Genomic DNA, 13,524 nt, shown 5'->3' with positions numbered 1-13,524 from the left:
GAGAAATAGAACCAACCAAATTCATGAAAAATGGCTCAAAAAAGTAGACAAAAATTTCACCTCTGATGACAATTGCTAGAAGAAGGATAACAAAAATCAAATCTTTGAGAAAGAAACCTGAAACTAAAAGAAAAAGCTATAGAAAATTATCCTAAATTAAAGCGGTTGGCCAAGTAAACATTGATAATAATCTCGAATAGACCAAGCTAATCCAAACAATAATATACCTACAACAACCCAGGATCTCAGCAAAAAGATAGTCGAAAGGTATTATTTAGATTTTTTAGTTATAAGATCTTTCCAATGAATGGCCAATATGAAACTAAATATACACTCGCATAAGTCATCACAAGCACTCGTCCCCTTTGATGATGAAGTGGGGGAGGTCATTAGAGCTGCAAAAAAGACCAAACTTGCTTTAGGGTGGGTTTGGGAATGCTTTCCTAATCTACTTTTAGCCTCAAAACTACTTTGAAAAAAAAAATATAGTGCTTGGTAAAAGTAAATTCAAAATCTTTTGACCTAATGCACCACCTTTACAAAGTCATTTTTCCAATGCAAATTAAGAGGTGCATTCTAAAACTCACTTTCTCTGTATGCAATTTCTACTTTAATGACATATATGAGTTTTTCAAGATTGCCCTTATAAAATTTTTAAAAACCTAGCATTACCTTTACTCTCTTTATTTAATGACCGTCCTTCTATCCCACTTTTAAAAAAATTTTCTCTCTATCGCAAAGGACAACCTTCTCTATAACCCATCAAAGTAAGGTCAAGTGTCAGAGAAGGAGGTACTAATATCTTCTTAAATCTATTTTTTAATAGTACTTACTTTACTTTTTGGGACAACGATGGGATAGGGTGAAGATTATTTTCATCGATAAAGATGGGTGGAGATAGAAAATATCCATAAGTGAGATGTGGCAATATAGGTATAAGGGATAACACTTATCTCTAAAAATAGGATATTAAGTTCAAATTCTAATCTCCTTGACATAAATACCTTGTTTTATGAAAATGGAGATGGGGGACGATGAGTGTTTCTCTCCTCCCAATCAAGTTGTTCTCATGAGTAATTGAGATATCTTAAATCAAAATACAAAAATAATCTAACATTCTGTTCACGAAATACATTGAAAATTTTAATAAAATATCACAAAAAATTTTTAATACTGCTATATATCTCACCAGAACAAGTCCATAAATTATAGAGATAAGAAATATAGTTAATTCATCTCTTTCAGTGGGATAAAAAGTTTTTCTCATTTCTTAGATGTGAATAAGAAAGCATAAATATTATTCGAAAGCCACACTAGTTTTTTCAATTTATTGCTATAGTTTCGTCATTACAAAAAATAAAATACGTAAATCAGTCAATACAAGAATGCAAAAAAAATCAACAGTCTGTCCATATATTATATGTATTATATTTTTTTCTTCTGAGATGGTGACCTTCATTTTTTATAGTTTTTGTGTTGTTTTACTTTTGCTTTGCTTTAATAATATGTGCCCATTTGGTTTTTGTTTAATTAACGAAAAAGATGGCTAGTTCCTCTAAAGAAAAGGTCTTTTGGAGCTTGGAACATGTAGAAGTCTTTTGTGGATTGTGCATTGAAGAACAAATTGACAAAGGTCATCACCTAGGGACTCATTTTAGCAAAGAAGGTTGAAAAAATATTCTGGCTAAGTTTAAAAAGTTGACTGAAAAAAAATATGGCAAAGGTCATTTGAAGAGAAAGTGGGATAACCTTAAGGAAGAGTGGAAAAAATGGAAGCAATTGATCAAAGGTGAAACAGGACTAGGATGGGATCCTCGAAAGAAAACTATTGATACAAGCGATGAATGGTGGGACCAAAAGATTCAGGTCTTTACTTTATAAATTCATTCTATACTCTTTTCAATGTTATGCAGATTGCATTGATCTAAAAGGATATCTTTATTTTTGGTAGATAAATCCTAAATTTAAGAGTTTTAGGATAAAAGGCATCTCCCCAGATTTTGAATCCCTATTGGATCGCATATTGATGAATATGGTAGCTACTGAAGATGTTACATGGTGCCCATCTCAAGGTTTGACTTCGAACCAACCAAGCTGAGGAGGTCACGTGGCTAGATAGTGATGATGACTTGGAGCATGATGCTAACAAGGATCTTGCTGAAAATGATGCAAGTCCAGATAAGGGCAAAAAACGAGTGATGTCGAATGAGGCATGCAAAAGCAAGAAAAAGAAAGAAAAGAAATTAAATGGATCAGCTAAGATAAGCAAATATCTCAAAATAATTGCCTCAGCTATTGATAGTAGGAAGAATGTTGCTCCCCACTCTCAAGAGATCATGAATAATGTTTACAAGGAGCTCATGGAAATGTTAGAAACCATATTTGAGATTATACAAGATGAGAAACTTTATTTCTTTACTTTACATCATTTGAAGGGAAGCTTAAACTAGACGATATTTAAGAACTTGAAGAGTGATGAGAAATAAGTGAATTAGCTTAAACACAAGTTCCAAATGCTACAAATAAATGTTCTGCATGTTTAGCTTCTTAGGTTGAAAGCTTGCTGACTTTTGCATTTTTGGTATTATCTTGATTATAATGGGATTTTATGGACCTTTTTTATTTAAGATCTGCATTTTGGTGTTTAGTGTGGTTTAACTTTTTGTTGAACATATGGAAGTACTTTTGAGATACTTTTGATTATTATGGTTTGCCATATGAACTTACTTTTATTTTACTATCTCATTTTCTTTAAATTATTTACATGATTATATTTTAACTTGTGATGTATTTAAATACAACTAGTTATGGATATAAGCTCTCTCAGAAGCAATAGTATTCGAGACGATAATGATGAATTTTATGATTTGGTTTATGCTAGAGTCTATGCTGCGGTAGTGTATTATCAAACTTATATTTGTAAACAGCCTTGCATGACTTCCACAAACACTGGGATAGCATGGATTCAAGAGTTGATGTCTCAAGCGACAAACGAAGCTCATTGTCATAGAATGTTTAGAATGGATAAACAAGTCTTTTATAAGTTGTTGCATGATTTGATAAATCGTTATGGCTTGAAAGGGTCGAGAAGTTTGTGTAGAAGAAATGCTTGGGATATTTCTTCATATTCTTGGGCATGGGATAAGCAACAAGTTAGCACAAAACCAATTTCAACATTCTGGAGAGACTATAAATAGATAGTTTGTAATAGTTTTGAAGACAATGTATGAGATGGCAAAAGACTTGATCCGACCAATAGATTGAGAGTTGAGAGAAACTTTGAAAAAGATAATAAACGATAATAGATATTACCATATTTTAAGGTGAGAATTTTATACATTAAATTTTAGCGAATCGCAAAAATGAGTTAATGACTAATGAAATCTATCTTGTTCTTTTAGGATTGCATTGGTGCTATAGATAGGACACACATTCCAGCTATAGTTCCCATTGAAGTTCAAGTTCGTTACATAGGTCATAAAGAGAGTCCATCATAGAACGTATTGGCTATAAGCAATTTCAATATAGAATTTATATATATTTGGGTTGAATGGGAGGGTACATCTCATGACACTCGCATTTTCTACGAGGCTATTAGAAGACCCGAATTAGAGTTTCCTCAACCACCTCCAGGGTTATTTCACTATCCACATTTGATTAGTAATGATTTACTTCTAACAGTGAATTGTGACAAATTATACAGAAAAATATTATTTAATAGATACCAGATATCTAAATCCTAAAGGTTCCTTGGGCCCATATAAGGAGATTAGATATCAATTGCCTGATTTTTAGCGTGAACCTACACCAATTGGGTATAAAGAAGTGTTTAGTCGAGCACACTTATCGCCAAGATCGAAGATTGAACGTGTATTTGGAGTGCTAAAAAAGATAAAAAATATTTAAGATGATGCCCGGCTACCCCTATGAAAAGCAAGTAGAGATTGTGTTGCAACGATGGCACTGTATAATTATATTCAACGAAATTCTACAAGTGATCATCATTTTAGAAAAGCAGAATTGCATCTTAGCCCAAGTCATGAAGATGATAACAATGATGTAGATGGTATAGATACTCAGTCGGCAGCTAATGCAATAAATGAAATGTCGAAGTTATAAGATGAGATAGCTGCTAGTTTAATGAGATAAATAATTTTTATAGACTATTTTTGGATGGTTTTTTTTTTTTTATGGAGTTTATTGGGAACTTTCAATGTTATGCTATGGAAACTTTAAAAATGTAAACTTTATTAATATTCATGAGAATTATTTATTATTTATATTTTATTTTTTAACTAATAATATATATGAATGTGATTCGTATTTTATCTTTCTTATTTTACTTGTACAAATCAGAAAATTTAATTATTCACTTGCTGTAGGTTTTTTGGTAATTGAAGCAGTGAAAGCACTTCTTAAATAGACTTTAATCAAATACCTAACACGGAACTGCTTTTCATTAATGCACTTTGGTCCAATGTGCTTTCTATAAATGCACTTTTACAATGCCAAAGCAATCCCAAACCTAGCCATAGTCCTCGAAGCAACCACTTGGTCTTCTCCATGATGGCTTTGATTGCGAGGGTCAGGGAGGAGTCAGGACGTACTTGTTGAGAGACACCTCTAGCTTCTTGAGGGATTGCTTCTCATGCTTCACGAAGGCCCTGGACTCCTTGCAGGGGGGTCAACTAGCAATGCCAGTGGCGACGAAGCAGCGGAGGTGAGGAGGATGGAGAAGAGAGCCACGACAATAAAGATGGTCTCGAGACATTAGGAGATGGATTCATTTTCTTGGGTTTGGGAGGAGGTGGGGAAGCCATGGTTTGAAGAAGAGCGAGTTGGAAACCATTTTGCTTGCCCCCCCCCCCCCTTCTTTCCTGCTTCTCCCTCTTACTTTTCCTTTTGCTCTTGTTTTAGAATTTATTTAAGGATAATTTGGCATAGAAAAATAGATACTATATTAGATTATCATATTTAATATAAAAATTAGAAGAGAAAGATAGTAAAAAAATTGACCGACATCATATCTATTTTTCGAATGGAGAAGATAAAACAAAGACATTGAAATTGGTATTTGATAAATTTTTGAGTTGTGATGATCCATACTTGATAAAAATATCTCTAACAAAACTGTATATATAATCATTGAATTTATTTTGATGTCTTTCTAAATTCATTCAATAAAAAATTTTTATAAAAAAAAATTAAGATATAGATGGTATTATGCAAGAGCTATATGATTATAGTCATTATATAAAAAATAATTAAAAATATAATATTATTTTATTATTAAAAAATTATTTAATATTAAAAAATATATTTATAAACTACGTCATATTTTAAAAAATAAATAAATAAAATAAAGTGGGGGAAGAAGGGGAGGAAAAGGGATTTGGGTGGGCAGGGATGATGCGGAGGGAAAGAAGATGGAGGTAGGGTGTGGTGATTGGCTGAGGGGCGTATGGCGTGACCGTGGCGGTCTTTGTTTCATTGGTTACAAGGTTGTTAGACTTTGTAATGTATTATTATCACCCAAAAAAAAAATTGTAGTTTATTTTGTATAGGCTTTTGCTGCATGACCTTCAAATTGGACCGTTGATCAGATCTAATGGCTCTTGTGCACATGGCAGTAGAGGTGATGTATTTATATGATAAGAATGTCTCATAAAAAATTGGTGAAGAACGATACAGTAATTTATACCAGGAGACAAAGGGGAACAACAGAAAAAAATACACAAACTGTTCCATGAGGCAAATGCATCAATACTATATTGGATTAAAACTTTTTAAAGAAATTGCTGGATTTAAAGTTTAAACATCATAGACAATGTAAGCCTCAATGTTTTTTTTTTTTTTTGGCAACTCATGTAAACCTCATTATTGATGGCAAAAGGAATAAAGAGAAAGAAAAGTTGATCAAGAATCTTGATCGCTAAAAACAAGAGTGAACATAGGTTCTTTCATATAAAATAAAAGAGCATATACGAAATCAATGTAGATATGTGGTTGTAAAAGTCCTCTCATAACCACAATCTTTGCTCTTTAACATATGTAAACCTTTATCCAAGATTAATAGTTTGAATTGAAAGCACTGCATTTCTGTTTGAAAAATTTCTCATATCAATAGGAAATTTGACTCAATGGCGCAATCTTTAACTAGATCTAACATCATGGAATTATTCCCCTCAAATTATTTAGTTGCTGCAGTTTAATTGTATTATCAAATTTTAACAAAAATGAAAACAACACAGTTTTACGCAAGGTTTTTTTTTTGTGAGACTATAAACTAAAGGTAATAAATCGAAATATATTAGCACTATGAGGTTTTTATTTTAAGTGCAAAAGAAAACCCTAATAATAAAATAGGGAAACAGCAGGAAAAAAAAAGTGCGAGAACATATGTATTACTGCTGAATTTGAGACAACATTAGAAAATATGCAGAAGTATGGGCATTATACATCCAGATAAGGGGTGGGGGGGTGTGTGTGGGTGTGTATGTGTGTGTGTATCGACTCCAAGATAAGGGAGCAAGTTTGTTGATGTTTGATCATAGGTGAAAACAAATTTGTTTAGCAGGAGAACCAGTGACAAATGTTTCAGGAATAGAAAACAAATGGAGCAGCCAGCTCCTGGAACTGGACAACAGACTGATAAGAGAATTTTTCAATTTTTCACACTCTAAATGCTGCCAGTGCATCCCTTCTTAGCAGATAAATAATCATCAAAATGAGTGATCATCCTCAAAGAATTTAACAATAGCATACAGACAACCTTGACAAAATCTAAAGATAATGAAGTAACCTCCATTTATTCTCATCGAGGAGCTAGCAATTGAGTTCAAGATTACAATATTTCCTCAGAAAACATGCAAGAACACAACCACTCAGCAAGTCCGAAACAATTTAAAACGTTTTGGTATTCAACAGCCAAAATTGCATTATGCAAAACCTCTTTTCTCTAACTTTTGGACAACTCTGTCAGGCTAAATGGAACTGAAAGGGTACAACCTTTGTGTAGGACGGAGCCGATTTCTGGTAGCTGTCAACACAAAAACCAAATGCTAATAAGTGCGAACTTCTCATATATGGCCTATGAATTTTGAATAATGGCAACTAGAATTTGCACTAACTAGCAGAACTTTGTCGAATGGAAATAAGATTTGATGGTTATGTAAGAAGGCAGCAGGATCTAAAATGACATAACACCTCAATCAACAAATGAGAGGAAGCATGTAATAACTCTTCACTACTCCCATTAGAATTTGTCTCAAAAGGCATAAGGTTTAGGATATAGCTTCTGTATGTGCGTGCGTGTGTGTGTGTGCGTGTGTGCGCGCATGAGAGAGAGAGAGAGAGAGAGGGTAATATTACCAGTCTCTCCTGAATTAAATTCTAAGGCAGGTTACGGTTAAGCAAGCCTTGAAAAGATACGTATAGATCCTTGTTATCTGTACCAAATATCTCTTCTGCCTTTTTTAGAGTTTCCTGCAAGTTGGTAGAAGGCATGGAACACAGATTATCTACAACTGACTTGACAGATAAGGATATTTGCCACATCAGCAGTGAACAAAGGATGCAACAACTTACCTCCCGTGACTGTCTGTGAGTATTGAGTTCCTTGATATTAGCTAAAAATGCTCCAAACTGTTCATAGGAGAGTCGGCTCCTGAAATGCACAAGCATTGGAATAGTTTTACAACAAACTGGCATTAGCTAATCCTCTATGGCACATCCAGAAAGCATATACTGACCTAGCTTGACGGAAGAATTCTTTTCCATCAATACGAGGAGCACGTCCTGGAACAAGAAATAAAGTAATTTATCATAAGTTTGTTAGTATAAATGATTCATGCTGAATGTTCTGATCTGTAAGAGCAAAATGGGATGGTGAAATCATAGGACTATTTCAAAAGCAGTTTCAGCCTGCTTCAGGTTAAATTATAGTAGCTCCAATTAATGTTCATTGGCTTGGGTGAAACCGTTGAATTTATCTAAATAGGATAAACTAGCCAAAAAAAAATGTAAGTTTTTTTTATACTATATTAGGCATACACTGTCATCTTCCATTATCTAGATTTTCACGCATTTATCTACTAAGTGGCAAATTTTATCTAAAAATATTGCTTTCCCTTTTCAAGAATATTCCTCAGCTATCTAGAGCATACCAGGCAGCTATAATAATTACAATAATTTTCAAAATGTCTTATGATCACTAATAATTGTTAAATTTTCTAAAGTTACATGTTTTTCAAAGTTTTCTGTTATCTTCTAAATTTAGAGTATGTAATTCTAGTTTTGACCCATATCCGTCTGAGAACATCCAAAGTACATAAAATCTTTATGGCTCTAGGTAAGCAAAAGAAATTCCTAAACCATGAATTTTGGCCTGGTAACTCATAAACCTGGCATAGAGCGCCCATGAGGAGGAGAGCTAGCTGCTGAGGACTGCTGGCTTGATGGATACCATGGTGAAATTGCAGTGCGCCCTTCAAAGCAACGTTTTGTTGGTGAAGTGGCACCAGATGTCAATTTAGGTGATCCTGCAGCAGAATATCCTCTAGGAGACCCACTAGTTGATGTTACTTTCGGTGTAGCAGTTGGAGTGAGACGTGGGGTGATATGTGGAGTAATGGAGAATTTCCGCCCAGCTGGGTTTGCCACTGTAACAAGATGGCTCAAATTTCACCACCAACAATTCAAATTTCTGATAATGATCATACAATATAAGCTTATACATGCACCATCTGAATCATGTTTGCCACTTCGGCAGGTCCACTGACTAGATTTGATGCCGAGTAGCTAATGGTCCCTTCATCTTCTACTCCATAAGCATGAAAGTAACCATACAAGCAACCAACAGTAAGAAAAGACTTTGGCAGGGAAAAACAGTCAGGTAAAAAGAAAAGGATATTAAGCCAAAATACAAACGTTTCCAAGAAGATGCTTTGGCAACTGACTGATCGTAGGTCCCAATATCAACGGTTGCTTGTGATGGCTAAGCAGAGAAAAAGGAGATCATTATTAAAAGAAAAGAAAAGCCAAAGAAAATTCCAATCATCTTAATTCATTAGGACAACAGAAAGCTTCTGAAGAGTATGCATCAGGAGATTTAATTGCAAATAATTGGATGAACTTACAGATGAATTATCATCATTCAGTGACTGCATCAAAATGCCTCTTGAATGTTTCTAACTGCCAAAGGAAACAGTGTCTTAGACTTTCTAAAGAAGAAATTGATAAAGAACATGAAGATGCCAGATAAAAACAACAGCAGTACGTATGAAACATACAGCTGAAATAAAATCAGGTGCAAAGAGCAATATATCATTTGCCTCAAGTCATTGGGCATATGCTATATCATGAAAATACTTTCTTATGTTATAACAATGGATTTGCCAGACACTTAGGTTACAGTAGGTAAAGACAATAGAAGACTCACTTACAGGACAAAGTACCAATAAGAGGCCATTAGTCCAATACTCTGCCAAGCCAATTAACCAAGCAACCCTTGCATCAGTGACATCACAAAACGCTGCTCAAGAATGGCTGCTAGCATATATGTTACTCTGCCAGTTGCAATGTAGATGATTTTGGTTCAGCTACTTGCAACCAATCCTACATTTTTTTAAACTTCCATAGCCATTTCTTACTCGATAGTTTGAGTATGCAAAACTAATTATCTTCATACAATAAGTTGCCTCTCTCCTCTCTCTCCTCTCTCTCTCTCTCTCTCTGTGTGTGTGTTTAAAACCTTCGGAATCTTCATGTCAAGGAGAACTCATTTTACAATTGAAACGTAATTTCAACTTGATTTAATCGTGATAAGTGGAGAATGTTCACGTATCCTATATTTCTCTTTGTGGATCAATTATTATTTCAGATAGGAATCTTCACGAACACTTTTAAGAGTCCACTCCCAAAGAAATGCACAGGTTCCTGATTACAGTAAACAGCATAGTACATAATTATCCAATAGAAACGTATTTTACTAGAAGTAGTCTTCATGATTTTCGGCATCATCATATACGCACTACCTATCTTAGAATTACCTCCTAAACTTATGAAGGAAGCTTATATCGAACATGTATTCTGTCCTTACATCTCTACGTGGGAGTATCTTTGTATTAAACCTAATGAAAATAGCACAAATTATTGCATATCACCACGCTATGGACCCGAGTCCTTCTAATCATAGTTAACTATTTCCAGTCATGTTCAGTTATGTTCACCTCCTTTCAGAGTTCCACAAAAGTTATTGAAAAATGTACAAGTCATGTTTTAAGATAATTTGCGAAAACTTCATCATCCAAAAAAAAGCAGTGATGTCTAACATAAGGCAGAGGAAGCTTTCCTTTTTTGAGAAATCTTGTAGCCAATGACCTAATTTGCCCCTACCAATAAAAAAATGTGTACATCAATGAACTCATATCAAACCCATAATTAATTAGAAAATATTGAAATAACCTAAGCCAACCAAAAAGAACCTTTTCCCTAATAAATGGAAACATAAAGAGTACATTTCAAACCATAAAACAAACTACAAGAACAATTATTATGCCATCATTATAAAACTTAAAAGATAAAGGTGAATACAAGAGATACCCAACATGTTCATTGCTAACTGAACATGCATAAAGCATACATTTTGAGCTTTAAAGTGAGGCCTCAATAGAGTCACACCATCCAGATGACTTAAACTAATGAAGCTAATTGAGCTTGTAATGCTTGGAAAAAGACATCAGGAAAAGTTCTCTTCCCAGCACATCCCAAGAATGATGTTTTACATCAAAAAAATGAAATCCAAGCCATTAACTTAGGTCAGATTTTTCTTTGAAAGAAAACACAATGTGAGTAGTTTTCAGTTATCTTTAGAGAATTCCTGCATCTCTCGCTTCAAATTCTCCCACATAAGTGGGTAAGGAAAATTTCATTTCTAGTGTTGCAAAATTTTCTCCTTTATTATAATATACAAGGATGGTGGTAACAATTGAGGACTTGAGGCCATGCAAATATCCTTCTTTTTAGGAATTATTTTTAGATGATGGTTGGTGATTCTCAAGGTGATTTCAAATTCTACAAAATATATTTATTGCAGCTAGCCCAGAAACTCCATATGCATGCAAATGGGACCAAACTAGAAGTAAAAATGTCAGATGGTAGTATGGAAGTTGGTGTAAAAGAGAAGTTAAGATTTCTTCTTCCATTTGTAGGATCTATTGTGGACTATGACTTAGCCACAAAAAAGTGATTCACTTTATACCATAGAGTAACGACAGTAATTAAAATATGTCTTCATTTTTTGACCCCTATAACTGAACAAGAACAGTATTTTCTGTATTGACGCATTGCTATACTGACTTGATAATGTACTAGTAACATACAATATAGGGGCTCAATACAATACCGAACCAACACATAACAAAATTGGTCACAAATCCAACAGCATGCCCATTTGTTGGTATGGGGATGCACCATACCAAGCAAGGTTCACAGTACTACTCTCTATACCTGTACCATTTCATCTTGGTATATTGTTGATATGAGTCGGTCATGGTACACATCTATTTGGAGGCGATATGGTCTCATAGGACGAGCCACAGTACCGACCCAACCCATACCATATGCTACCAATACAAGGTCAGCTACCGTGACTGAAAACCTTAGATCAATGCCTTTGTTTAGGTCCTTAATGAAGGCCTTGCAGAGTCATGCCAACAAAATGATTCTGGTGCAAACAAAATCAAGCTAATGGGGTCTCACAATTTTAATTTTGTAAAGATTTGCCTTCTTAAACTTTACAAAAATGTTAGGAGAGGGTTCTACATCAAACCAAATTAAAAAGAAAATCATGGACATGGATTTGAGCACAGAATTTTAATGCGGATTTTTGTCACAGTAGCAGACAGACAGCCTCTCGAGATTATTAGAAAAATTCTTGGATTATTTATGAAACTTTATTGATCATATGATTCTCTAAGCAATCTCTCAAGTAACAAAACTAAACAAATCAACAATTCAGAAATTTGCAATTTACCCATGATATAAAAAATTAGATATCCCAAAATCACTGAAAGATTACAGATCAGTGCTACTATCTGCTCTTGTTGCTGTTGTTGGTGGTGATATATGCTCCTGATTTCACAAGCAATAGGCCAATTCCTTCATTGGAGCAGGTCTCAGATTTTTAATACAACTAAATGTATATTAGCTAAAATCTTTAGCATCAGTCCAACCAAATGTATACAATATGAAGTCACTTACTAGAAAGATAAAGAAAAAGGACAAAAAGGATGAAAGAAGACAGCGTCGCACCTTTGCTAAATCCCGGGCTAATTTCTTCGACGTCTGAGCCAGTGAATCACGCTCCTTTGACAGTTCAATCTAATCAAAAAAAAAAAATCTTCAAGAAGCAAATCACCATCAAATGCAGCAAAAGAGGATTCGATGGCTCACATTCTCCTCGCAAGCAACCCTCAACCGGGCGTCAGCCTCCTGAAACATCCGGTCGAGATGTGAGAGCTTGTCCTGGAGCTCCGCGATCACCCGATCCTTCTCCGCCACCTTGTGCCTCATCCTCCCGTTCTCCATCTCCAGCTTCGACACCCGGGACGCGATCGCCATGGAAGTGATCTTCCTCGCCAGGTCCAGCTGCTCGTAGGGGTCCGTCGGCATCACCGCCAGGATTTCGTCCGGGAGGTGATAATCCGCCCCGCCACCGCACCCCGCCGCCACTCTGCGTCATCTCCGCTGCCGAAAAAAATCCTAACCCTAGCTCCGGATCGAGAAATCGAAACCCTTACGAAGGTAATGAGGGGCTTGATTTGAAACTTTTGGGAGGCCGTCCGTTTCCTCGCTGCCTCGCTCTCGAGTCTCTCTCTCTCTCTAAATTTCTCTCGACCTTCCAAGGGGAAGACGTAAATAGTGGTAACCTCACTGATACCGTCGCCTTGGGGGGGTGTGAGGATATAGATTTTTTTTTTTTTTGTTTTTGTTTTTTCGTGCCATAATTGTTGTTTCGGAGCTAGATGTTGGGCTTCTGTCCCCCTTAGTGGTGGGTTCGGTGTTCTGGTAAGGCTACCGAGAAGCAAGTTCAAATTTTGGTTTTTCCAGGATACGCTGTTCTGTGCAGCGAATCCCGAAGATTGAATTGGAAGAAAAATAATAGAAGGATGAAAATAATAATAATAATAATATAATAATAATAATAATAAATATTATTATTATTAATTTATAGTATTTATTTATACTAAATAAGTAGGAAATATATAAATTCATTTGATTTAATAAATTATTTAATAAATTAATCATATATGGATAAATTTATTTATATATTAATTATATAAATAAATAATTAATTCATAATTTGATTTAAATAGTTAATTAATTTTACATAAATATTAATTAAAAATAAATATAAATAAAAAATAAAAAAAATGTCAAAGTTTTGTTAAGAAGCTAATAAGAAATAATTTTGTCAGTGTATAAATTCATTATTTACATACTCCATCCATCCATCTAAATTAG

At 34.6% G+C, this 13,524-nt stretch overlaps 1 pseudogene; it reads right to left on the bottom strand.

Annotated features, from left to right (window-relative positions):
* Positions 1-6,790: 6,790 nt before the first annotated feature.
* Positions 6,791-13,005, bottom strand: LOC140855561 (uncharacterized protein At4g15545-like; annotated as a pseudogene).
* Positions 13,006-13,524: the final 519 nt, after the last annotated feature.

Source organism: Elaeis guineensis, chromosome 2, assembly GCF_000442705.2.
Source record: "Elaeis guineensis isolate ETL-2024a chromosome 2, EG11, whole genome shotgun sequence".
Taxonomy (NCBI): domain Eukaryota; kingdom Viridiplantae; phylum Streptophyta; class Magnoliopsida; order Arecales; family Arecaceae; genus Elaeis; species Elaeis guineensis.
This window is presented reverse-complemented; position numbering and strand designations above follow the sequence as displayed.